This window comes from Saccopteryx bilineata, chromosome 2, assembly GCF_036850765.1.
Source record: "Saccopteryx bilineata isolate mSacBil1 chromosome 2, mSacBil1_pri_phased_curated, whole genome shotgun sequence".
Classification (NCBI taxonomy): Eukaryota; Metazoa; Chordata; class Mammalia; order Chiroptera; family Emballonuridae; genus Saccopteryx; species Saccopteryx bilineata.
In genome coordinates, this window is record NC_089491.1 from 365,093,636 (window position 1) to 365,121,599 (window position 27,964).

General features: G+C 39.5%; 1 protein-coding gene across 5 annotated transcripts in view; it reads left to right on the plus strand.

The window, feature by feature from the left end:
- The window catches only part of NF1 (neurofibromin 1), a 246,036-nt gene that overhangs the window by 19,581 nt on the left and 198,491 nt on the right, over nt 1-27,964 (plus strand). Inside the window, exon 2 of one of the 5 annotated variants that reach the window (XM_066263280.1) lies at nt 5,937-6,080. The exons of the other annotated variants lie outside the window; for them this stretch is intronic. The gene's annotated coding sequence lies outside the window, so the exon portion shown is untranslated. The remainder of the gene's footprint in view (nt 1-5,936; nt 6,081-27,964) is intronic. 5 annotated transcript variants of the gene reach the window in all.

Genomic DNA, 27,964 nt, shown 5'->3' on the forward strand with positions numbered 1-27,964 from the left:
GAATAAGGAAGGACATCTCTTACTTAACTATAGTACAATTATTGAAGTCAGGACGTCTAATATTGATAACAATATTCTCTTTAATACATGGTCTATATTCAAAGTTCATCATAGCATTGCCCAAATAATTCATATACTTTAAAAATCTTTTTTTTTTTTTTTTTGCCAATTTACTGTTTTATTTCAATAGTGATTTTTGAAGTGGCACTTTTTTTTCTTTTTTAACCTTTGGGTTTCATATGTGGGAATTAATATTCAACAGTGTAAACTGTACATAAATTACATAGCATGTTTCTTATGCTTAGGCATGTGCAGAGGCATGTTAAGGTCGGTTGAGGCCCCAGGCGCAGAAGAAAATATTGGGTCCCTTAAAAAAAAGAGAGAAGGAAAATAAAAATACATGTTAACTATATTTTTGAATAAATAAATATTATGTACTTCTAATGTTAAAATTGCACATATGAAACTAAACTTGGTGTCATTAGAAAAAAGTGTAAAGTTAGGGTTTTGTGGGGCCCAAGGTGGGCACCCCGTGTACCTGCAATTAAATCTGCCTCCGGGCATTTGTAGCTTAAGTCTTAGTGTGCTAGGCTCCAGCACTTCAGAATACTTTGGCCAGTCATTTTGGAACATGATTTTACTTAAAACATTTTTTAGAAAAAGGTTTTTTTAATTCAGACAATATGGCTGTATTATGTAATAGAATGCAAACTTGACATTTATTTTTAAGGTAAAACATAAGATTTCAAAGAAGTTATTTATCTGTCAATAATTGAGAGTCAGGATCAGGCCAGATTTCCTTAAGGTAGGGGAAGTGTCTCCTAGGTGAGGGTGAAGTGAATGAAGGTGGGGAGAATTGATTGATATCCTTTTGATATAGAGGCTTGCTTATTGTATAAGTAATTTATACAATAAATGTACATCAAGTGTCAGAATTTTTGTTGCTCTTTTTACTTGATAGTTTTTTTTTGTTTGTTTGTTTTTTTACAGAGACAGAGAGTGAGCCAGAGAGAGGGATAGACAGGGACAGACAGACAGGAACAGAGAGAGATGAGAAGCATCAATCATTAGTTTTTCATTGCGCGTTGCAACACCTTAGTTGTTCATTGATTGCTTTCTCATACGTGCCTTGACCGCGGGCCTTCAGCAGACTGAGGAACCCCTTGCTGGAGCCAGCAACCTTGGGTTCAAGCTGGTGGGCTTTTGCTTAAACCAGATGAGCCCGCACTCAAGCTGGCGACCACAGGGTCTCGAACCTGGGTCCTCTGCATCCCAATCCGATGCTCTATACACTGCGCCACCGCCTGGTCAGGCGGTACTTGATTGTTTTTAAAATTGCATTTTCTATGTGTTTTGTATAGAAATGTATTTTGTTTTTGTATCCAGCAACTCGTCACTAAGTGACTTATCTCTAGAATCTTTGGATTTTCTGTATTGATCTATTACCTGTAAATAGTTGCAGTTTTATTTCATAATTTTCAATCTTTGTAGCTTTTTTCTTTTACTCTGTGAACCACTGAGGTTTTTCAGTGTTGAATAGGAGTAAAGGTGTTGGCCATCTGTTTTTTAACTTAAAAAGGAAGATTAAATACAATGTTGATAAGTTTTTTAAGAAAATATTATATTAAGGGAGCTTCCTTGATAATTTTCTTGGTAATTTTAAAAATTCTTAAGTGGATATTGAGTATTATTAAATGTTTATTCAGCCTTCTTTGAGGTATAATTTTTTCTTTTTTAGTCTGTTTATACTTATTATTTTCTGATTTCTAGTAAATTAACCTTGCATTCTAGAGGCTGTTCTTGGTTGAAATGTATAATTAAAAAAAAATATTGCTGGATTAAATTTGCTGACACTTTTGTTTAGGATGTTTGTACCTATGTTTAGTAAGGTCTATTTGTAATTTTCCTCTCATATATATAGCCTTTGTCTAGTTTTCATATCAAGGTTATTTTAGCTCTGGCTGGATAGCTCAGTTGGTCAGAGTGTAGTCTGGATATTCAAAGATTGCTGGTTTGATCCCGGGTCAGGACACATACAGAAACAGAATGATGTTTCTCTCTCTAAAAATCAGTAAATAGAGGTGGTGGGGGCTTGAGCGTGGGTTTGCCGACTTGAGAATGGGGTCATGTCAGGGTCTCTGGCTTAAGCACAAGGTTGCTGGCTTGAGGAAGGGGTCACTGGTTCAGCTGCCCTTGTCAAGGCACATATGAGAAAGCAATCAATGAGCAACTAAGGTGCTGCAACTATGAGTTGATGCTTCTTATCTCTCTCCTTTCCTGTCTGTCCTTCTCTCATGCTCTCTCTCGCTTTAAAAAAAATCACTAAATAGTAAAAAAATAATAATAAAGGTTATCTTTTTATGTTTTCTGCATGTTTATGTAGTATTGGAATTATATGTTGATTCAAAGTTTGGCAGAACTCTCCAGTAAAACCACCTGGGTTCAGTACTGTCTTGGAGGGGAAATTTTAATGCACTGAATTTGTTTCTTAAATTATTGTGAGACTATTCTTATTCTTTTTCTTAAATCAGTTTTTAAAAAAGTTTATTTTATTTTTTATTAAGTGAGAGAAGGGGAGACAGAAAGACAGACTCCCGTATGCACCCCGACCGGATCCACATGGCAAACCCCCTACTGGGCCATGCTGCCCACCTGGGGTGTTGCTACGTTGCTTGGCAACCAAGTCATTTTTAGCGCCTGAGGCAGAGACCATGGAACCATCCTCAGCACCAGGGCCAACTAGCTTGAACCAATCAAGCCATGGTTGCAGGAGAGAGAGAGAGAGAAAGAGAGAGAGAGAGAGAGAGAGAAAGAGAGAGAGGAGGGGAGGGGAGGGGAGGGGAGGGGAGGAGGGGAGGGATAGAGAAGCAGATGGTCGCTTCTCCTGTGTGTTCTGACCAGGAATTGAACCCTGGACATCCACATGCCAGGCTGATGCTCTACCACTGAACCAAACAGCCTGGCCTATTTTATTGATTTTAGAGAGGGGGGGAGACAGGAAGAGAGAGAGACAGGAACGTTCTGTTCCTGTATATGCCCTGACTGGGAATTGAACTGACATCCTCTCTGCTTCAGGATAATGCTCTATCCAACTGAGCTATCTGGCCAGGGCTTAAATCAGTTTTGATAAATTGTATTTATTTTTAAGACTGTCCATTGCAACTCAAATTATTCGTGATACTTTTTAATGACTTGCTTAATTTTAATCTCTCTAGGAACTGAAGTTATATTCTATTTTTCACTCTTATTGTTTATTTATTCCTTTATTTTTGATTGATTTTCTGTTTGTGTATTTGATCTATATTTTCAAAGACACAGTTTTTACTTTTATTTACTTGTCTGTTTTCTATTTTGTCAATTTTGCTCTTATTTTTTTTTCCTTGGGTTATTCTGTCATCTTTTTTGAGTTTTTAATTTTATTTTTAATTGTGGTAAAATATATATCACACAGATTTTACTATCTTTTTTTTTTTTTTTTCTGAAGCTGGAAACGGGGAGGCAGTCAGACCTACTCCCGCATGCGCCCTACCGGGATCTACCCAGCACGCCCACCAGGGGGCGATGCTCTGCCCATCCGGGGCATCGCTCTGTCGCGACCAGAGCCACTTTAGCAACCAGAGCCACTCTAGTGCCTGGGGCAGAGGCCAAGGAGCCATCCTCAGCGCCCAGGCCATCTTTTGCTCCAGTGGAGCCTCGGCTGCGGGAGGGGAAGAGAGAGACAGAGAGGAAGGAGAGGGGGAGGGGTGGAGAAGCAGATGGGCGCTTCTCCTGTGTGCCCTGGCCAGGAATCGAACCTGGGACTTCCGCACGCCAGGCCGATGCTCTACCACTGAGCCAACCGGCCAGGGCCAGATTTTACTATCTTAATAACCATTTTTAAGTATAAAGCTCAATATATACTTCAGTATATAGTTCAGTATGTAAGTACATTCACATTGTCGTGCAACTAATCTGGAACTTTCTCATTTTACAACACTGAAACTGTGACCATGAAATAACTATATACTCCTCATTCCTCCTTCCTCCAGTCCATGGCAGCCAGCGTTCTACTTTGTGTGTGTCTGAATTTGACTACTCTAAGAACCTCATATAAGTGGAATCATATAGTATTTGTCTTTTTGAGGAACAACCTTACTGTTTCCCATAGCAGCTGCATCATTTTGCATTGCCATGAATAGTGCACTAGAGTTCCAATTTCTCTACATTCTCCCCAACACTTATTTTATTATTTTGCCAGTAGCCATCCTGTTGATTGTGAGTTGGTTTTTCTGACTTTTGAAGTTGGATTTTAGCTTATTAATTTTGAATGTTTATTTTTGGATTTAAGTATTCAAAGCTATAAATTTATTAAATGCTACTTTAGTTGTATCTCACAGGTTTGATGATTGGCTTTTCATTATTTCTTGATTCTAGATATTTCTGTTTTCTATTATGATTTGTCCTTTCATCCAGAGTGTTTTTTAATTTTGTTTTCCTAGTTTTTTGGTTATTAATTTCTATCTTTATACTATGACCAATGAGTATGGTTTATAAGATCCTAGTGCAGGGTTCCCCAAACTTTTTACACAGGGGCCGGTTCACTGTCCCTCAGATCATTGGAGGGCCGGACTATAAAAAAAACTATGAACAAATCCCTATGCACACTGCACATATTTTAAAGTAAAAAAACAAAATGGGAACAAATACAATATTTAAAATAAAGAACAAGTAAATTTAAATCAACAAACTGACCAGTATTTCAGTGGGAACTATGGGCCTGCTTTTGGCTAATGAGATGGTCAATGTCCGGTTCTATATTTTTCACTGCTAGCCGTAACAAGTGATATGACGTGCTTCCGGAGCCCTGACGGGTGTGTCCTGGGTCACCAGAAGTAGTACTGTACGTGAGCGACGACACGCTTTGCGTGCACATCCGCATCCTGTGCTCCTCTCACTGACCACCAATGAAAGAGGTGCCCCTTCTGGAAGTTTGGGGGTGGCCAGATAAATGGCCTCAGGGGGCCGCATGTGGCCTATGGGCCATAGTTTGGGGCCTCTGTCCTAGTGCATTCAAATTTGGAGTTAGCTTTATTGACTTGATCATTGCATTAGTTATTACTATGTAATAAATTTCCCCAAATGTAGCAATTTTGAACAACAAACATTATCTTAAAATTTCTGAATGTTGAGAATCCAGTAGTTGCTTAGCTATGTATTTCTGACTTGGACTCTTTTTTTTTTTTTTTAAGTGAAAGGAGGGGATAGGGGATCTAAAGAGTTTTGGTTTTTTTTTAAGTGAAAGGAGGGGATCTAGAGAGACAGACATCCACATGTGCACCAACTGGGATCCACCCGGCAACCCCTGTCTGGGGCCGATGTTCAAATCAACAAAACTATCCTCAGCGCCCGGGGCTGACGCTCGAACCAATTGAACTTCTGACTAAGACGGGAAGAGAGAAAAGGGGGAGAGGGAGGTGAAGAGAAGCAGCTGGCCACTTCTCATGTGTGCCCAGACCTGAGATTGAACCGTGGATGTCTGCATGCTGGGCTGATGCTCTATCCACTGAGACAACCAGCCAGGGCTGGCTCAGAATCTTTCATGATTGCAGTCAAGCTCTTGATTGGGGCTGCAGTAATTTGAAAGCTTGAGTGGGGCTTGAGGATTCACTTTTTCTATTTTTTTTTTTTTGGTAGTTTTATTTAGACAATTAATTTTAATGGGGTGACATTGGTCGACTAGAGCACATAGATTTAGAGAAAACATCTCCAGATCATTTTGACATTTGATTATGTTGTATACCCATCACCCAAAGTCAAATCGTCCTCCGTCACCCTTCATTTGGTTTTGAGGATTCACTTCTAAGCTAATCATTTGCGCAGTTCTTAGGAGGCCTCAGTTATTTGCTAGCTGTTTGCAAAAGTTCTTTCTGTTCCTTTCCACATGGTCCTCTCCACAGTGCTGCTCGTGACATGTCAGCTGGTATCTCCCCGAGTTAGTGATCTGAGAAACAGAAGCCACAGTCCTTTATGGCTCTTGGAAGTCACATGCCTTCACTTCTGCCATATTATATTGGTCATACTGAACAACCCTGGTACACAAGGTGAGAAAGGTTAATACAAGGACATGGATAATAAAACTCAGGGATCATTGGGGACCACCTTGGAATCTGATTACCACACACATACAGTCCCATTTTTATAAATATTCCATGAGTTCTTAAAAATAATGTGTAGTCCCTAGTTCTTGGGTATGAGTTTTACCAATGTCATTTTGATCAAGTTTATTAAGCAGGTCAACTCTTCTAAAATCCGATTTTATACACACACACACACACACACACACACACACACACACTGTTGGGTAAACAAATGTTTTTTTAAGTTTGCTCGCTTGTATTGGGGCAGCGCCCTGTGTGTATAGTCTATAGAAGGCCGTGGATGCTTGCCATCAGGGCGGCAGATTGCTAATTGCGAATTGCCTTCCTGCTTGGGAGGGGCGATTGTTTGCTGGAGAAGGATTTTTTCCCCAGCCTGTTTTGCTGGAGAGTGCAGAAAGAAAGAGAGAGAGAGAGAGATAGTGTGTGTGTGTGTGTCTGGAGGGTGAGTCTAGAGAATGAGTCCAGGTTGTGGAACTGGAGACCTAGTCGGGACTTGGGATCCTGATTTCCAGCTGGCCTGTTTGGCTGGGGAATGCTGAGACTGGTGGGGTCCTGAGATGGGAGAAAGGGAGGCGGTCTTCCCTGCTTGTTTGCTTGTCCGCCATTACAAGACTCTAATAAAAGGAAAGCCCACCATTTTCTGGCTCCACTGTTCCCAGATCCAATGGGAACCTGCATCTCATGGCCATGGAAACAACCACTGCCCCCCCCCACATATATATATACATATATATACATATATATATATATATATAAAACATTTTACGTGTGTGTGTGTGTGTGTGTGTGTATATATGTAAAGTTTTTGTTGTTTGCTAGATTTTATTACTGAGAGATCTATACTAAAACATCTTTCTTCTGATAGGTTGTGGTACCGTGGGTAGGATGTTGATCTGGGACCCTGAGGACCCAGGTTCAAAACCCCAAGGTCACCTTGAGCATGGGCTCATCTGGCTTCAGCATAGACTCTCTAGCTTGAGCACAGGGTCACCAGCTTGAGTGTGGGATCCCACGATTGCTGGCTTGAGCTCTAAGGTCGCTGGCTTGAAACCCAAGGTCTCTGGCCTGAGCAAGGGGTCATTGGCTCAGCTAGAGCCCCTCGGTCAAGGCACATATGAGAAAGCAATCAATGAAAAACTAAAATGATGCAACCATAAGTTGATGCTTCTCATCTCTTTCCCTTCCTGTCTCTCACTAAAAACAAAACAAAACAAAAAACACATTTCACTATGTTAGTGGATTTGTAACCTTTTGGCTTCAGTTTTAGGATGTGTTTGTGTGTTTTTAGACACATAGAGGTTTATTTATTTATTTATTTTTATTAAGTGAGAGGCAAGGAGGCAGAGAAACAGACTCCCACTTGCACCCATACTGGAATCCACCTGGCAAGCTCCCTTATCAGGTGATGATGCTCTCTCCATCTGGGGCCACTGCTTCCTTGCTCTGCCTGAGAGGAGACCATGGAGCCATCCTTAATGACCTGGGCCAACCTGCTGGAACATTTGAGTTATGGCTGCAGGAGGGGAAGAGAGAGAGAGAAGGGGGAGGGGGAAGGGTGGAGAAGCAGATGATCGCTTCGTGTGGACTGGGAATGGAACCTGGGACTTCCATGTGCCCGGCCATCGCTCTACCCCTGAGCCAATCGACCAGGCCCAGACACACACAGGTTTAAAATGACATGCTCCAGGTGATTTGATATTCTTGTGTCTTTATGTATTGATCCTTTTTATTCCTAGTGATTTTTGCCTAAGTTGGTTCCACTTTTCTTTTGTTATATATTTGCTTGGTAGATCTTTTCCCATTCTTTGACTATCAATCTTTCTCTGCCCATATATTAGTCTCTCTAATAAACAGCACACATATAACCAGTTTGAATTATTTTTTCCTCTGTGGAGAAAGTTTAGCCCATTATATTCATTGTGATTGCTGATATATTTGGATTTACCTACATTTTATTATGTGCCTTTTATTTGTCCAGCTTAACTTTTTTTACTTGAATCTCAGACTTTCTTTCTAGGTTCATTTTTCTTCTGCTTGAAGCATATTCTTTAGAGTTTCCTTTAACGAGGGTCTGTTGTGGTTATTGTTCTTATTTTCCTTTCTTGGAAAGTATCTTTACTTCCCCTTATTTTTGAATGATAGTTTTGCTAGATATATAGAGTTCTAGGGAGTGTTTATCTCTCAATATGTTAAAGATATCATTTAACTATCTTTTTGAGCTCTTTCATTGCTGTTGAGAATTTAGTTGTCAGTAATTATCATTACCTTATGGTGATATTTTCTCTCTGGCTGTTTTTTCTTTGTTGCTCTGAAGTTTCACTGAATTGTTTGCAGGTATAATGGGTTTCTTTTTATTTATTCTGCTTTGGATTTTTGGAGCTGAGGATTGTCATTGTCTAACAGTTCTAGGAAAAAAAAATTTTTTTTTTTGTAATTGACCTTGTCTTTTTAAAAATTTTATTTTTGATAGCAGTTTTAGGTTTATAATAACAAAACTAAGAGGAAGATAAGAAGAGATTTCCCATATACTTCCTTCTCCCCACATGCATTGTTATTAACAACATGCATCAGAATGATGTTAATAACATGAAGTTACATCAATACATCATACTCCATTATAATCAACCCCAAAGTCTGTAGTTTACCTAGGGTTTACTCTTAGTGTTTACTTTCTACGGGTTTGGATAAACATAATGACATATATTCATTATTATAATATCAGAGTATTTTTATGGTCCTAAAAATCTGCTTTGCCTGTTTATTACCCAACCACCAGCCCTGGCAACCACTGATTTTTTTACTGTCTTTGTAATTTTTTTTTTTTTTTTTTTTGCATTTTTCTGAAGCTGGAAACAGGGAGAGACAGTCAGACTGACTCCCGCATGCGCCCGACCGGGATCCACCCGGCATGCCCACCATGGGGCGATGCCCCGCCCATCCTGGGCGCGGCCATGCTGCGACCAGAGCCACTCTAGCGCCTGAGGCAGAGGCCACAGAGCCATCCCCAGCTCCCGGGCCATCCCCGCTCCAATGGAGCCTCAGCTGCGGGAGGGGAAGAGAGAGACAGAGAAGAAGGCGCGGCGGAGGGGTGGAGAAGCAAATGGGCGCTTCTCCTGTGTGCTCTGGCCGGGAATCGAACCCGGGTCCTCCGCACGCACTGTCTTTGTAATTTTATATAATATATTATTAAAATGTCATATAGTTGGAATCATACAATAGCTCATTTCTTTTTAGTGCTGATTAATGTTCCATTGTCTGGTGGTACTACAGTATTATTTATCCATTCACATGCTAAAGGACATTTTGTTTGTTTCCCTGTTTTGGCAGTTTTGAATAAAGCTGCTATAAACATCCGTATGCAGGTTTTTGTGTGGACATAAGTTTTCAACTCCTTTGGGTAAATACCAAAGAGCACAATTGCTGGATCAAATGGTATGCCATTACCTTTTTCAATATTGCCTCTTCCCTGTTATCTCTGTTAATCTCCTGGGACTGTAGTTAAGATGTATATAATATTATTTGACGCTTAGTCAAGTAGTGTACGGTGAATAAGTTTATTTGTACAACTTTTTGTACCTCCTAAAGTTGATAATTGCTTTTTTTTTTTTCATTTGCTTTGTTTTTTATGTAGCCGTTGTTAGTTCTTAATACCATTGACATTTTCTCCCTGTGTTTTTCACACATGGTCAAACCTGTTAGTCTATTCATTGAAACTGTTTTCCCTAAGGACTTCTTCCCATTCTCCTGTTTAGGTTAGCTGCTTGCTGGGCTAGGCGTGCAGCTGTCAGCCTGGGTCGCTTCATCATCATTTTGGAAATGCCCATTGCTTCTGTCCTGTGTAGATTTCTCTGTTTAGTGGATCCAGTTTGGAGCACATCCTCCACAGATTGCTGAGTAAAAAGATGTTGAAGAGATACATTTTGAGACCTTGTATGTTTGAGAATATCTTCATTCTACATTTTTTCTTATTTAGTGATTTGTGTAGGTATTAATTTAAGTTCTAGAATGAAAATAAATTTTTCTCAAGATCTTGAATGCATTTCACTCTTTCAGTCTGTCAATGAGATAATTGCTAAATCTAATGCTATTCTGGTTCCTATAATGTTCCTATAATGTTGTTAATGTTCTTTTCATTTTCAGAAGTCACTAGGTATTTATTTTTTTCCTTGCTATTCTTCAGTATAACATACTTGGATATCTAAAGGATCTTTTTCAGTTTGGAGACTCATGTTCCTCTGGCCTGGAAAATTTCTTTTTTTCTTTTTTGGTTGCACAATTTTAATTGTTATTTTATTATTTTAAAATTAAAGTTAATTTCTTACTGACTTTATTGAGGTGACATTGGTTAATAAAATTACATAGGTTTCAGGTGTACAGTTCTAAAATACATCATCTATATATTGTATGTGTTCACCATACAAAGTCAAGTCACCTTCTGTCACCATTTATCTCCCTTTTACCCTTCTCCACTCCCTCCACCCTTTCCCTCTGGAATTATCACCATGCTGTTGTTTGTGTCTGTGAAGTGTTCTTTTTTATTACTAAATCCCTTCACCTTTTTCACCCAGCCCCCCACCCCTCCCACCCCCACCCCCTTTAACAGCTGTCAGTCTGTTTTCTGTATCTATGAGCCTCTGGGAAATTTCTTATATTAATTATTTGGTAATTTATTTGTTCCTTGTGAATTTCTTTTTTCCCCTTTACTTTTTTACATGTTAGAATTGATTGATCACTTGATTAAGATGGTGAGACAAGCTTCTCCACTGTGAAGTTATTCTTTCTGCCTTGTGTATATACACCCCCCCCCCCACCTTGTATTCTGTGTGTGGGTTCTTAGATAGTAAGTATTGAATATCTCATTCTCATCAGGCTTTCAGTTTAAGTATTTCTATGAGTACAGACTAAGGGTTTTCTGTTATTCAATGAATGATTATCTGTTTTGTCATTATTTGTTTCCATGTTCAAATTTTTCTAGATTTGGCCAGTGAGAGCCCTTTAGTCTGGCTTCTTTGTCCTTTTGACATGTCTGTCATTCTTTGAGCATTTCCTTTCTTCCTGTAACAACAAAATATTCCAGGCTTCTTAGAACTTTCCTTGTGTCAGGTCTGGAATTAGCTATTTTTCTAAAGAGCCCTGATTTCTTTTAATGGAGAATAGTATTGAGAAACCAAGATCTGGGGGTAGGTGTACCCATTACTACTGAGCTGTCGTTGTTTCTAAGGGAAGTATGTATTCATATTCATCTGTTTGTGTGTACAAATTTATACTAGTATTTAATTTTTTATCTCTCTATATTGAAAGCTATGTTTATACCATCTCTAATTTTAGTTCAAAACCAGAGAGGTCTTTGTAAATTTCCCCCTTCTTTATTTGTAGCTTCTGTCTTTGATAGTAAGAAACCTGGCTCTTACTGTTCTTGTATATTTATTTATTTGATCAGTTCCCCTTTACATAATCAATCTGTTATTTCATTTCCCTATAACCACCTACCCCTAAGCACAAATGCCCTACTCAGGCTGCTTGGATTCCAACACGCCTAGCTATCCCTTAATCACCCCCAAACCCTGGTGGAATATCTTCTTTCTTTTCTCGGGCTTATATACCCTATTCTGTGCTGTTTCCCTGTGTGAACATCCTCTTCACCCTGCTCACACTCTGTGCTAGAACATCCTCCTTCCCACCATGCTGAAGCCCAGTACAGTCTAACACCCCTTGCAGGGCCCTACTCTTTTTTGTCCTACTTATGCTTTGACACCCAAACTGTGGCCTGTCCTCCTGATGGACACCTTCCTTTGGACTCTGACATCCTAATTGGTCTGCTCTCCCATGTAGATAAACTTTCTCACCCGGCGTGGATTCTGACATCCTGTGCCTGACTTTCCTCTATGGGAGTTTCTCATCCCATTCATATTTTGACATTCTTTGCTGGGCTGCCCTCCACACGTGGGGACCCTCTTCACGTGTCATGCTCCATTTCATCCACATGAATTCCTTACTCATCCTGCTCATATCCTACATCCCATCTCTTTGCCGAACACACACAGATATCTACCTTGCTCTGTCCTTCCTAATGGTTTTTGTATTGAATTATTACACTGAAGGGAAGGGAGAAGAGGAAGGGAAAAGGATGAGCCAGCATTTTTTTATGGGAACAGTGTTCGACAGAAACAAACCTTTCACTGCTTTGGTAGTAGATATCTGGGTTACCTGGCAAGGGCATGTGGGAATCTGCTTTTAGAGCTTCATTAGTGGTTGGGAGTACTGGTATAAATAGGTTCTTTATTTGTGAGTCATGGGCTTCTATGTATGGAAAAATTGGGGTAGTCTATAAGTTCAGAATAAAATAAAGGGAAGAAACTAAGGCAGGAACTATGATGAAATTTATTTCTTGGCAAGACTGGCTTGACTCTGTGCTAATCTCCTTGCCCCCAAATATCTTTAGAGCATTCTTATTTAAAAAACAACAACAACAACAACAACAAAAACCTAGTTAATTATTTAATTGTTTTATGAGCTCAGTATTAAATTTCAGAATATTATCACACTGTTTCCCTAACGTTAGTCATTTATGTCCTGTATTATTTACTTAGCTTTAACTTTAGATTGACCTGCCTTTTTCACTTAGCCTTGTCAAAGGAACATCTTTGTAATCATAGGTTTGATATGCTAATTTTATTTTTAAAATCACATGTTAAAATGAATGTATAACTTAAAAAGTTTAAAGTCCATTAGATGCCACTAAAGTCATATTGCATACCAATGGTGCAGAGTCCACCTTGGGAAATGTGTTAATATAACCAGTATAAATATTTGATCCATTTCCTGATTTATGTTATTTGGTATCTATAGTTGATGAGCCTTTTTTCTCTAATATGATTTTTTTTCTAGGTACTTTTTTCCTCTACTATGATTTTGTAGCGTTTTGTCTCAGTTAGATTAAAGTTTATATTAAGTGAATTTTAATGTCATCCCCACGCCCTCCATGTCTGAGGGGCCTTTTAGATACTGGTTAAAATGTACACAGAATCAAAGATTTTAGCCTGTGACCTTTGAAGAATTTTCTGAGTGCAACTAGAAACAAATTATCCATTGTTCACTGTACTTTGCTTAATGTTATGCCTTTCTTTTGCTAAATCATCTTATTTGTTGAAATCTTGTATCTGAAGTAGCTAACAGGTTGTTAATAGAGATCCTAATTAAAAGGTGATTATTTTTCTTTATGTAGTTTAGAGCCTTTACATTTTTGCCACAATATCCAAAGATTTATGTATGGTAGCATGAGATGTTTAAAAAAGAGCTTACTTTACTTTTTACCCAGTTGGTAAAGGAATGCATGCCAACTGAAACTAAGAGGAACTCATAAAAGTAAAGAAAAAGGGAAAAAAAACCCTCATTCTTTTCTAATACAATTACTCTATCATTTAAAAATTATTTTGTTTAAATTTTTTTATTTGATTAAAAAAAAATCTATTCCAGGCATGGTCATTTCCTTATAATTATTCCTAATAGTACTTAGCTTTATTTTTTTAAAAAATGTTGAGTACAAAAATGGACCAATTTTATTTTGTACTTTCAAAATTATTACTGAAATGAGCGTATTTTCATATATATATTTACAGGCCACTCATCTTCTGTGGATTGCTTTATATTTAACTGTTTTTCATTGAATAGTCTGATTAATATATAATACAACCTTATGTATTACTTATGTAAACTTTTAGCTGTTTGTTTTTGCATGTCCTTTTACATTCTGTTTGTTACTTGTCTTTTTCTTTTTTTCTTTTTTCTTTTTTTACAGAACTTAGACATTTTTATGTAGGAAGATACGTCTGTTTTTTTTTCTTTAAAGCTTCTGGATTTTGTCTTGCTTAGGAAAATTGCCTTACCTCAATATTATAAAATTATTTTTTAGTATTTTTTCTAATAATTTTATGGCTTTTTTTCATATAGATTCTCCTTCCCCTCTCTCTCTTTCTCTCTCTCTCTCTCTCTCTCTCTCACACACACACACACACACACACACACACACTTTAAAATTTGATAGAAGGTTTTTATTTTCCCAGATGGATGGAGAGTTGATCTGGTAATGTTTTATTTTTAATTTTTATTTTTTTAAGTGAGAGGAGGGGAAATGGACAGACTCACGCATGAGCCCCTACTGGGATCCAACTGGCAACCCCTGCCTGGGATCGATGTTCAAATCAACTGAGCTATCCTTAGCACCTGAGACAAACGCTCTGATCAACCAAGCTATCCTTAGTGCCTGGGGCTCATGCTCGAACCAGTCAAGCCACTGATTGGGGTGGGGGGGGAGAGACAGAAGGGGACGAGGGTAGGGAAGAGAAGCAGATGGTTGCTTCTCATGTGTTCCCTGACTGGGGATTGAACCTGGGATCTCTGCACCCCAGGCCGACTCTATTCACTGAGCCACCAGCCAGTGCTTGGTAATGTTTTGTTGACAGATCAATTAATTCTTTTACCACTAATTTAAAATGTTACCTTTATCATTAAATTTCTATGTACATACTAATATCTGCTTTCCTCTTAGTTTATGCTTAAAATATACTGGTTTTGTTATGAGAGCTCAATAGACTATTTCAGTACAGTACCTGATAATGCAAATCTCCTCTTGTTCTTGTTTTTTTTTAAATTTTTTTTATTTTTTACAGAGACAGTGAGTCAGAGAGAGGGATAGACAAGGACAGACAGACAGGAATGGAGAGAGATGAGAAGCATCAATCATTAGTTTTTCATTGCATGTTGCAACACCTTAGTTGTTCATTGATTGCTTTCTCATATGTGCCTTGACCATGGGCCTTCAGCAGACCGAGTAACCCCTTGCTTGAGCCAGTGACCTTGGGTCCAAGCTGGTGAGCTTTGCTCAAACCAGATGAGTCTGCACTCAAGCTGGCGACCTCGGGGTCTCGAACCTGGGTCCTTCCGCATCCCAGTTCGACGCTCTATCCACTGCGCCACCTCCTGGTCAGGCTCTTGTTCTTGTTTTTAAAAAATTTCTTGGGCATTCTCACATGTTTATTTCCTGTGAACTTCAGAATCAACTTGCCATTTTAAATACCACCTCCATCTTCCAAATCTATTATAATGTCTTCTCAGTATTTCTCCTCTACTCTTTTTTTTTGTTGTTGCATTTTTCCGAAGTTAGAAGTGGAGAGGCAGTCAGACAGACTCCTGCATGTGCCCTACTGGGATCCACCCGACATGCCCACCAGGGGGCGATGCTTTGCCCATCTGGGGATCTGGCTCTGCAGCCAGAGCCATTCTAGCATCTGAGGTGGAGGCCATGGAGCCGTCCTCAGAGTGCAGGTCAACTTTGCTCCAATAGAACCTTGGCTGCGGGAGGGGAAGAGAGAGATAGAGAAGAAGAGGGGGAAGGGTGGAGAAGCAGATGGGCGCTCCTCCTGTGTGTCCTGACTCCCAGTCCCTGGGAATTGAACCCAGGACTTCCACATGCCAGGCCGACGCTCTTCTCTACTCTTATTAGTCTAATTTAAGCTACTGTTTTCTCTTGCCAAAACTATCTTCTGATATACAGCAGCAGGAGGCTCTTTTTAAAAAATATAAATCAGTTCATGTTACTTTTTTGTTTGCATCCTTTCAATATTTTCTTTATTTCTTTTCGTTATCTACTGCTGTATAACAAACTACTCCAAAGTGTTTTAACTTAAAATAGCTTGTTTTGCTCACAATTTTGCAAGTCAGAATTTCATGACAAGTTCAACTGAGTAGTTCCATGCTGTTGGGTGGCATGGCTGGGGCTAGCGCATTCCTTCCAGTATGACTTCTTTTTTTTCTTTTTTGTATTTTTCTGAAGCTGGAAACGGGGAGAGACAGCCAGACAGACTCTCGCATGCGCCCGACCGGGATCCACCCGGCACGCCCACCAGGGGTGATGCTCTGCCCACCAGGGGGCGATGCTCTGCCCCTCCGGGACGTCGCTCTGCCATGACCAGAGCCACTCTAGCGCCTGGGGCAGAGGCCAAGGAGCCATCCCCAGCGCCCGGGCCATCTTTGCTCCAATGGAGCCTTGGCTGCGGGAGGGGAAGAGAGAGACAGAGGAAGGAGGGGGGGTGTGGAGAAGCAAATGGGCGCTTCTCCTATGTGTCCTGGCTGGGAATCGGACCTGGGTCCCCCGCACGCCAGGCCGACGCTCTACTGCTGAGCCAACCGGCCAGGGCCCAGTATGACTTCTTTTATCACATATTTGGTACCTTACTGCTTCTTGCTGTCCTCTCTACATCACATCTCTTTCTTCAGAATTTTCCCCTGTGAACTGGACTCTGGTTTCTACAGCCTGGTCAAAGGGTAATCACACTTTTTACATGGTAGCTGACTTCCGAGAGGAGGTAAAGAAAAACTGTCAGACCAATTAAGGGCTGTTCCTAGAACTGGCACAGTGTCCCTCCTGCCATATTTTATTGGTCAGAGCAGTCACTAGACCTGCCTAGATGCAAATGGAAACATAGACTCCACTTCTTGATGTGAGAATGGTAGGGTCTTATACAGGGGAGCATGTGGGATGAGAGATACTGTGACCATATTTGGAAAATATAACCTGCCACATCAGCAAATTCAAAATATATTCAAAGCTTTTAAAATAAGGCTTTCTATGGCCAGACCCACCCGTTTTTCTCACTCACCTTATCTCCTGTTTTCTTCTTTTATTCCCTTTGGTTTAGCCATAGTGGACTCTTTGCTAGTGACATATTTGAATATGTCACACTTACTCCAACATCAGATCTATTTTACCTGCTGCTTCTGCCATGAGTGCTTGCTCTTCTTCAGATCTTTGCATGGGTCTTCCCATTCTCTTGCTGACTTTAGGTCTCTGCTCAAATGTTACATCTTTAGAAAGCTTTCCCTGACCACTTTATATCTGATAAAATCTTGGTCACTTACTACCCCCTCTACATAGATTTTTGTGCTATTATGGGAGCCTAAATACTTGCCTGGCTTCTGAACAAGTCAAGAAATAAAAGAGTAAAGATGGATGCCAAAACACGAATGAAATAAATAAATAAAATTTTTACTGATCTGTATGATTATAGAGACCCAAATGAGATTGTTACCTACATCTCAGAGTTAAGGAGACTTGTCCATCCAGCCCCAGGCAGTGTTGGTCACTGTCCTCTGCAGTGCTGGGTCCCTAGGTCCCTGCTCAGCTCTTAGCATGTTGACATAGAGGCAAATTCTTTTAGTCTGTAGCAAGTCTGTTCCCAAGTAAAGAAGGGTAGTGCTGAGTTGTGCACGCCCAGTTATTTGTCTTTTTTTTTTTTTTTTTTCATCAGACTGACTAAAAGGGGATGAAATGAGGGAAACAAAAGAGGTGAGAAACAGCATGGATCGTGGTACTCTTTAGTAAAAGAAGAAACATGGTAGGAAGATTACAAGTAAGTTTTAGGAACACTGAGTTTGAAGTGCCTTCAAGATACCCATGTTGAGATATCAAATAGGTATTTGGATAGAAGATACAAATTTGGTAGTTGTATTAGTTTTCCATTGCCTGTAACAAATACTGTAAACACAATGGCTTAAAAAACCCCACAAAGTTATCTCACGACTTTTGTGGGTTAGGGATCTAGGTGTTGCTTAGGTGGGTTCTATGTTCAGGCTTTTACCAGGTTGAACTTGAGGTGTTGGTTGAGGCTAAGAGTTTATCTGAAGCTTGGGGTCCTCTTTCTCACTGGCTGGTAGAATTTAGGTTCTTACAGTTGTAGAACTAAGGCCCTCAGCTTGTGGAGGCCACTGGCTGTTTCTTGCCATGTGGGCTTCCCCACAGTAATGTAGTTTGCTTCTTCAAGGCCAACAGAAAGCATTTTTTTTAAATTTATTGAATTTAGAAAGAGAGGAAGGGAGACAGGCAGACACATCAATTTGTTGTTCCACTTATTTATGCATTCATTGATTGATTCTTGTATGTACCATGACTGGAGATCGAACCTGCAACCTTGGAGTATCAGGACACACTCCAACCAACTGAGCTATCCCATCAGAGAGCATTTTTGCTGCTTCAAATCTCTATGGCTCAGCTGGTTAGAATAGGTTCATTCAAGGTGATCTTTTGATCAACTCCAAGTCAACTGGTTAGGGACCTTAATTGCATCTGTAAAGTCCCTTTTGCCATTATAATAGGGAATATGTATATATATATTTGTGTGTGTGTATGTGTGTGAAGAGATTTATTATAAAGAATTGGCTCATGCAGTGGTGGGATTCTGCTGGTTCACACCAGTTCAGCAGAACTGATACCTAATTTTTTGTTGAGTTTGGCGAACTGGTTGTTAAAATGACACTTGTAATCAGGGTTCTCTAAGGTGAGCACCTGGGCAGCCGCCCAATGTGGAAATCACAATTTTACATTCCTCACTCTTTTTTAATGTTCATCTGCACAACAGCATATTTTAAGTGCTCGTAGTAATGTTCATTCTGTCCATAGGTGAAAAAAATTTCAAGTGAGGACTCCAATCAAGAAGCAATATGGAAATACCTTTTTTTTTTAATAAATTTTTATTAATGGTAATGGGATGACATTAATAAATCAGGGTACATATATTCAAAGAAAACATGTCTAGGTTATTTTGTCATTAAATTATGTTGCATACCCCTCGCTCAAAGTCAGATTGTCCTCCGCCACCCTCTATCTAGTTCTCTGTGCTCCTCCCCCTCCCCCTAACTCTCTCCATCCCTCCCTCCCATGTCCTCCCTCCCCCCACCCCTGGTAACCACCACACCCTTGTCCATGTCTCTTAGTCTCGTTTTTATGTTCCACTAATGTATGGAATCATGTAGTTCTTGTTTTTTTCTGATTTACTTATTTCACTCCGTATAATGTTATCAAGATCCCACCATTTTGCTGTAAATGATCTGATGTCATCATTTCTTATGGCTGAGTAGTATTCCATAGTGTATATGTGCCACATCTTCTTTATCCAGTCTTCTATTGAAGAGCTTTTTGGTTGTTTCCATGTCTTGGCCACTGTGAACAGTGCTGCAATGAACATGGGGCTACATGTGTCTTTACGTATCAATGTTTCTGAGGTTTTGGGGTATATACCTAGTAGAGGGATTGCTGGGTCATAAGGTAGTTCTATTTGCAGTTTTTTGAGGAACCACCATACTTTCCTCCATAATGGTTGTACTACTTTACAGTCCCACCAACAGTGGATGAGAGTTCCCTTTTCTCCGCAGCCTCTCCAACATTTGCTATTACCCGTCTTGTTGATAATAGCTAATCTAACAGGGGTGAGGTGGTATCTCATTGTAGTTTTGATTTGCATTTCTCTAATAACTAATGAAGCTGAGCATCTTTTCATATATCTGTTGGCCATTTGTATCTCTTCCTGGGAGAAGTGTCTGTTCATGTCCTCTTCCCATTTTTTTATTGGATTGTTTGTTTGTTTGTTGTTGAGTTTTATGAGTTCTTTGTAAATTTTGGATATTAGGCTCTTATCTGAGCTGTTGTTTGAAAATATCATTTCCCATTTAGTTGGCTGTCTGTTTATTTTTATATCAGTTTCTCTTGCTGAGCAAAAACTTTTTATTCTGATGTAGTCCCATTCATTTATCTTTGCCTTCACTTCTCTTGCCATTGGAGTCAAGTTCATAAAATGTTCTTTAAAACCCAGGTCCATGATTTTAGTACCTATGTCTTCTTCTATGTACTTTATTGTTTCAGGTCTTATATTTAGGTCTTTGATCCATTTTGAATTAATTTTAGTACACGGGGACAGGCTGTAGTCGAGTTTCATTCTTTTGCATGTGGCTTTCCAGTTTTCCCAACACCATTTGTTGAAGAGGCTTTCTTTTCTCCATTGTGTGTTGTTGGCCCCTTTATCAAAGATTATTTGACCATATATATGTGGTTTTATTTCTGGGCTTTCTATTCTGTTCCATTGGTCTGAGTGTCTATTTTTCTGCCAATACCATGCTGTTTTGATTATCGTGGCCCTATAATATAGTTTAAAGTCAGGTATTGTAATGCCCCCAGCTTCATTCTTTTTCCTTAGGATTGTTTTGGCTATTCGGGGTTTTTTATAGTTCCATATAAATCTGATGATTTTTTGTTCCATTTCTTTAAAAAATCTCATAGGAATTTTTATGGGAATTGCATTAAATTTATATATTGCTTTGGGTAATATGGCCATTTTAATTATATTTATTCTTCCTATCCAAGAACAAGGAATATTTTTCCATCTCATTGTGTCTTTTTCTATTTCTCTTAGCAATGCCTTGTAGTTTTCGTTATATAGGTCCTTTACATTCTTTGTTATGTTTATTCCTAGGTATTTTATTTTTTTTGTTGCAATCGTGAAGGGGATTATTTTTTTGAGTTCGTTTTCTAATATTTCATTGTTGGCATATAGAAAGGCTATGGACTTTTGTATGTTAATTTTGTATCCTGCGACCTTACTGTATTGGTTTATTGTTTCTAATAATCTTTTTGGAGTCCTTCGGGTTTTCGATGTATAGGATCATATCATCAGCAGTGATACCTTTACTTCTTCTTTTCCGATATGGATGCCTTTTATTTCTTTGTCTTGTCTGATTGCTCTGGCCAGAACTTCTAGCACCACGTTAACTAAGAGTGGAGAGAGTGGACAACCCTGTCTTGTTCCTGATTTAAGGTAGAAAGTCCTCAGTTTTATGCTGTTTAATATGATGTTGGCTGATGGTTTATCATATATGGCCTTTATCATGTTGAGATATTTTCCTTCTATACCCATTTTGTTGAGAGTCTTAAACATAAGACTGTTGTATTTTATCAAAAGCCTTTTCTGCATCTATTGATAAGATCATGTGGTTTTTGTTCTTTGTTTTGTTGATATGGTGTATTACGTTAACCGTTTTACGTATGTTGAACCATCCTTGAGATTCTGGGATGAATCCCACTTGATCATGATGTATTATTTTTTTAATATGTTGTTGTATTCGGTTTGCCAGTATTTTATTTAGTATTTTAGCATCTGTATTCATTAGAGATATTGGTCTGTAGTTTTCTTTCTTTGTGCCATCCTTGCCAGGTTTTGGTATGAGGGTTATGTTGGCCTCATAAAATGTGTTTGGAAGTATTGCTTCTTCTTCAATTTTTTGGAAGACTTTGAGTAGAATAGGAACCAAGTCTTCTTTGAATGTTTGATAGAATTCACTAGTATAACCGTCTGGGCCTGGACTTTTATTTTGGGGGAGGTTTTTAATAGCTTTTTCTATTTCCTCCCTGCTGATTGATCTGTTTAGGCTTTCTGCTTCTTCTTGACTCAGTCTAGGAAGGTTGTATTGTTCTAGGAATTTATCCATTTCTTCTAGATTGTTGTATTTGGTGGCATATAATTTTTCATAGTATTCTACAATAATTCTTTGTATATCTATGATGTCTGTGGTGATCTCTCTTCTGTCATTTTGGATTTTATTTATTTGAGTCCTGTGCCTTTTTTCCTTGGTGAGTCTTGCCAAGCGTTTGTCAGTTTTGTTGATCTTTTCAAAGAACCAGCTCCTTGTTTTATTGATTTTTTTCTATAGTTTTTCTGTTCTCTATTTCATTTATTTCTGCTCTAATTTTTATTATCTCCTTTCTTCGGCTGGTTTTGGGTTGTCTTTGTTCTTCTTTTTCTAGTTCCTTAAGGTGTGAAGTTAAGTGGTTTACTTCGGCTCTCTCTTGTTTGTTCATATAGGCCTGAAGTGATATGAACTTCCCTCTTATCACTGCTTTTGCTGCATCCCAGAGATTCTGATATGTCGTATTTTCATTTTCATTTGTCTGTATATATCTTTTGATCTCTGCGCTTATTTCTTCTTTGACCCATTCATTTTTTAGAAGTATGTTGTTTAGTTTCTACATTTTTGTGGTTATTCCCCCCTCTTTTTTGCAGTTGAATTCTAGTTTCAAGGCTTTATGATCAGAAAATATGCTTGGTACAATTTCAATTTTTCTAAATTTGCTGATATTGTCTTTGTGGCCCAACATATGGTCAATTCTTGAGAATGTTCCATGTACACTAGAGAAAAATGTATACTCTGTCGCTTTGGGATGAAGTGTCCTGTAGATGTCTATCATATCCAGGTGTTCTAGTATTTCGTTTAAGGCCACTATATCTTTATTGATTCTCTGTTTGGATGACCGATCTAGAGCCGTCAGCGGTGTATTGAGGTCTCCAAGTATGATTGTATTTTTGTTAGTTTTTGTTTTAAGGTCAATAAGTAGCTGTCTTATATATTTTGGTGCTCCTTGGTTTGGTGCATATATATTAAGGATTGTTATGTCTTCTTGATTCAACTTCCCCTTAATCATTATGAAATGACCATTTTTGTCTCTGAGTACTTTTTCTGTCTTGTAGTCAGCATTATTAGATATGAGTATTGCTACACCTGCTTTTTTTGGGGTGTTGTTTGCTTGGAGTATTGTTTTCCAGCCTTTCACTTTGAATTTGTTTTTATCCTTGTTGCTTAGATGTGTTTCTTGTAGGCAGCATATAGTTGGATTTTCTTTTTTAATCCATTCTGCTACTCTGTGTCTTTTTATTGGTAAGTTTAATCCATTTACATTTAGTGTAATTATTGACACTTGTGGGTTCCCTACTGCCATTTTATAAATTGCTTTCTGTTAGTTTTGTATCTTGTTTGATTCTTCTCTTTTGTTTTTCTATCATTTGTTTTTGTTTGTTTGTGTTCCATACTTCTTTCCTCTGTTGCTACCTTTTTTAAGTCAAGTGTTTTTGTGGTGGTTTTTTCAAGGGTGGTTACCATTAAGTAATGAAAAGGGTACCTACCATATTCATTGTAGTACCCTATCTTATGAGTATTTCTGCACATCATCGTCCTTTGCTACTGTTAATCTCCATCCTCTCCCCCCTTTTTTTCCTTTGTTGTCACAGTTTAAGTTTGGTTTTATTGTGTTCTTGGTGGAGCTGTTACTTGTGGTTTTGTTTTCTTTTGTTCTTTGAATCTGGTTGGAAAACCCCCTTTAGTATTTCCTGGAGTGGGGGCTTTCTGCTGATAAATTCTCTCATCTTTTCTGTATTTGTGAATGCTTTTATATCTCCTTCATACTTGAAGGATAGCTTTGATGGGTATAGTATTCTTGGCTGAAAGTTCCTCTCTTTCAGGGCTTTAAATATTGGGGTCCACTCTCTTCTAGCTTGTAGAGATTCTGCTGAGAAATCTGATGATAATCTAATAGGCCTTCCTTTATATGTTGTACTCTTCTTTTCCCTAGCTGCCTTGAGAATTTATTCTTTGTCATTGGTTTGTGTCATCTTTATTATGATGTGCCTTGGAGTGGGTTTGTTGGGGTTAAGAAAACTCGGTGTTCTGTTTGCTTCTTGAATTTGAGGCTTTAGTTCTTTCCAGAGGCTTGGGAAGTTCTCATCTATTATTTGTTTGAGTATATTCTCCATTCCATTTTCTTTCTCTTCTCCCTCTGATATACCTATTTTTCTTATGTTATTCTTTCTGATGGAGTCAGACAATTCCTGTAGGGCATTCTCATTTTTTATTAATTTTGAGTCTCTTTCTTCTTCTCTCTGTTGTGCCTCAAGTTGTTTGTCTTCTATTTCACTAATCCTATCTTCTATCTGGGCTGTTCTGTTAGCTAAGCTTGTTACTTCGTTTTTCAGCTCGTGAATTGAGTTTTTCATTTCTGTTTGATTTGTTTTTATAGTTTCAATTTCCTTGGTAATATATTCTTTGTGTTCATTGAGTTGTTTTCTGATCTCCCTAAATTGCCTTTCTGTGTTTTCTTGTATATCTCTGAGTATTTTTAAGATTTCTATTTTAAATTCTCTGTCATTTAGCTCCAAGGCTTCCAATATGTTAAGTCTTTTCTCCATAGATTTTTCCACATCTATTTGTGTTACCTCTCTTTCTTTTGTATCCATAATATTCGATTTCTTCTTTCTTATTGGCATCTGAGGGTGGTCTTGTTGATAGCACTAATTAGAATTACTAAAGAGTAAAAAGTAAAAAAAAAAAAAAAAAAAAAAAAAAAGGTAAAACACCCCACAAAAAAAACCAGTAATAATTTATTATTTCCCCCTTTTTTCTTTCTTCTCTTTCCCTCCTCTCCCCTCCTCAGGGAAATATCGTGATGACCTGTGAATTATATTATGCTAAATGGAACAAAAACTGCCTATAATGGAGGGCCTGATTTGGGGTGAAGAGTTCAAGGGGCAAAAAAAGGGAGTAGGGACCTACTAAATGCAAAAAAAAAAAAAAAAAAAAGAAAGAAAATCTTAGACAGGCATAAGATGATTTGCTTGTAAGTGATGGTCGACTAAGAGATATAATGAGAGGGATAAGAGGGAACCAGAAAAAAGGAGAAATAAAAAGAATAATAAAGAAGAAAAAAATAAAAATAATAAGTAAGAATCTGTTGTATTAAGTGGAGCGAAGACTAAATACAATGGAGACCTTGGGTTGGGAGGAATGCTAGTGAGTTAAAAAGCAACGTAAAAAGTACCCAAAATTCCACAAAAATAAACAAACAAACAAACAAAAAACAAAAGCGAAAAAGAAAAATAAAACCAAAAAAACCCCTTGAGTCCCAAATTAACTAATTTGTTCGTGATTGAGGATTAAATGGGAGGAAAAGTAAAACGAGAAAAGAAAAAATGAATAGAAAGGAAAAAATAAGAAAAAGAGAAAAACGGAGGAAAAAAAAAAAAGGAAGAGAAAAAAACAAAATAAAGCAAAGCAAAAAAAAAAAAAACAAAAGAGGAGAGAGTGAGAGTTAAGTGTTTTGGAGTATAACCTTAAAGGAGGGTGAGGATGAAGACAAGAAATAAAATGTAACACTCATGGATAGTGTAGTTCAAGAAAAGGGAAGCATAAGATGGGCAGAGAATAAAAGGACCGAGGTGGAGGAAATAGAAATAATAATAATAAAGGCAATAAGATAGAAGAAACAAACAACAACAACCAAAAAATTAGTGGAACAAGTTGTAAAGTCTATGGATTTTTCTTGATTTTGAGAGGTTAACTTCTTCCTTTTTCTTTTCTCTCCCTCTTCCTGGTCAGTGACTCTGTACCCCAGGCTCTGCCCCTGTGTCACACTTAGGTAGGGATTTGCAGTTGATGGGATTCTATGGCAATGTCATATAATTGGCTTTAGTCTTGCTGGTAGTCAAGGCTTGTTGGCGTTTTCAGGGTCCAACGATGAGAGAGTTTGCTTTCCTGGAGTCTCTCTCCTAGTCCCCCCTTCCTGAATTAGCAGCCTGGTGATCCAGCTATAAGGCTGCTACTGCTTCTGCCTGGGGAGTAAGAGGCTCAAAGAGCTAGGAAATCCCCACTCTATCCCCACTCAGTGCAAGGCTTTGGGAAAGGCTCTGGCAGTCAGAGCCTCCAGTGTAATCAGGCAGGGGTGGGAGTCAATTGTTGTCAAGGTGACTGTTCAGCACCTAGCATTCAGTTGGACCACTCAACCCAGGCTTTCCACACTTTGTAGCCTGTTTTGGCTGGGAAGAAGAGGCACTAGTCTCTGCTTGCGACTAGTGTAGTATAGATCTTATTATCTGCCAAGTCCCTCTTGTTAGCGTTTATCCCTGAATATGGAGGCTCTATCAATCAGAAGTTGCCCCCGCCCCTTTAGCGAGAGGCACTAAAAAATATCACGCCTCTTGTCTTGGATCGCTGAACTGAGAGAGATCTTATCAATTAGAGCCCTGTGGGTGCGCAGATTTCATGGGTTAAGCTAATTTCAGTGATTGGGTCTGCAGCTGTGCTCCCGAAGGTATTTCAGGCTGCCTGCGCGCCCCTCCCCCAACGCTAGATTGTTAGCTTGAATGGCTGGGTGAGGTGCCCCGCCCACGGAGAGAATCTCCCAAGTAGGGAAGACCGCCCTGGCGCCTCTCCCGCTCGGCCCGCCGCTGGCGGCTGGGGCGCACCGGGCGCAGGATAATGGGGCACCCTGGGAGTACGGGCCAGTAGGGCGCTCTGGGCGCGTGGGATGCCCAGGGCACCGGTGGCTGGGGACTCTCACTGGCAGTGCGCGGGCTGCTGGGAACGTTAGCAGTGCTGCTCTGCAACCGGACCGGGCGCGCGCCGCTCCCAAGTGTGGGCCGACTCACCACAGGCGCACTCCCTCCGCGGCTTGAATGAACGTCCCTGCGGTAGTTAGCTTCCTCCACACCCTAGTCTCTCAGATTCAAGTGATAACAGTCCTTTCGCTTTCAGTTTGTGTGGAACTCCGGAATGCTCCGAGGATAAATTTTTCTGTTTCTAGTTGATAAATTTGTTGTGATTTGGGGGAGATCTGTCGGACGTGCTGCTCACGGCGCCATTTCCGTGATGTCACTCTCCTGGAAATATCTTAAATAACAGTTGTATTGTTTTTTTGTCAGGTATTATTTAATATTTTTTCATTAAGATTTTAGAACTCGCCCTGGCCGGTTGGCTCAGCGGTAGAGCGTCGGCCTAGCGTGCGGAGGACCCGGGTTCGATTCCCGGCCAGGGCACACAGGAGAAGCGCCCATTTGCTTCTCCACCCCTCTGCCGCGCTTTCCTCTCTGTCTCTCTCTTCCCCTCCTGCAGCCAAGGCTCCATTGGAGCAAAGATGGCCCGGGCACTGGGGATGGCTCCTTGGCCGCTGCCCCAGGTGCTAGAGTGGCTCTGGTCGCAACATGGCGACGCCCAGGATGGGCAGAGCATCGCCCCCTGGTGGGCAGAGCGTCGCCTCATGGTGGGCGTGCCGGGTGGATCCCGGTCCGGCGCATGCGGGAGTCTGTCTGACTGTCTCTCCCTGTTTCCAGCTTCGGAAAAATAAAAAAAAAAAAAAAAAAAAAAGATTTTAGAACTCTTATAAGCTAGTTTTGTATACCTCTTTTATTCCTGTTTAAGTATTAAATGCATGAAGTAATAAACTACCCTTCGGTATATCGTTTTTTTATACTTAAAACCGTCATTAGGGCATAGAACTGGTTGTTAAGTTATTTGAATCCCACCACTGGGCTCATTTTGTTATAGAGGCTGAGAAATCCCATGATCTGCCATCTGCAGTTTGAGACGTGGGAAAGCTGTTGTTGTAATTCAGACTGAGTGCAAAGGCCTGAGAACCTGGGGAGCTGATAGTGTAGATTCTAGTCTGGGTCTGAAGATCTGAGAACCAGAATTGCCCAGGGCAGGAGAAGATCAGTGTCACAGATCAAACAGTCAGGTGGACCAAACTAATTCATTCTTCTTTCCTCTGCCTCTGCTCTGTTCAGGCCTTCAGTGGATTGGGTGATGCCCACCCACGTTGGGTGGGGATGGGGGTGCAAACTGCTTTACTGAGTGCATCTATTCAAATGCTAATTTAATTCTGGAACACCCTCAGAGACACATCTGGAAATAATGTTTAGCCAAATACCCATGTACCTTGTGATCCAATCTAGTTGACACATAAAATTAACCATCACAAAGGGATTTGGGGAGAAGAGTCACAGCTACATTACAGCCACTGCCATCTTCTCTTGATCTTTCAGATTTTTTCCCTTTGTAAACTTTATAGTTAACATTATCTAATTCTGTAGCTTCTATTCTGCCCCTCCTCCAAAGTCTAAAAATGCTTTTCCTCTTTTATTTAGTATTTCTTTACTATCAGATTAGTCACCTATTATTAACTGACTAAGCAAACTTGGGTATGCTGCTCAGCCTCTTACTGCCTTTAGTTGCACCATTTAGAAACAGAAAGCTGGACTGAGTTTTGTTTTTTCACAGAGGAACCTTACCAGTGTTCTTGGTTAGCATTAGAAGGGTCTAATATTTAAACAGTAAGTATGTTCATGGTACTTTTAACACAGTATGCTACTCTTGAACAGAGCAGACATCAATGTCTTGGTAAT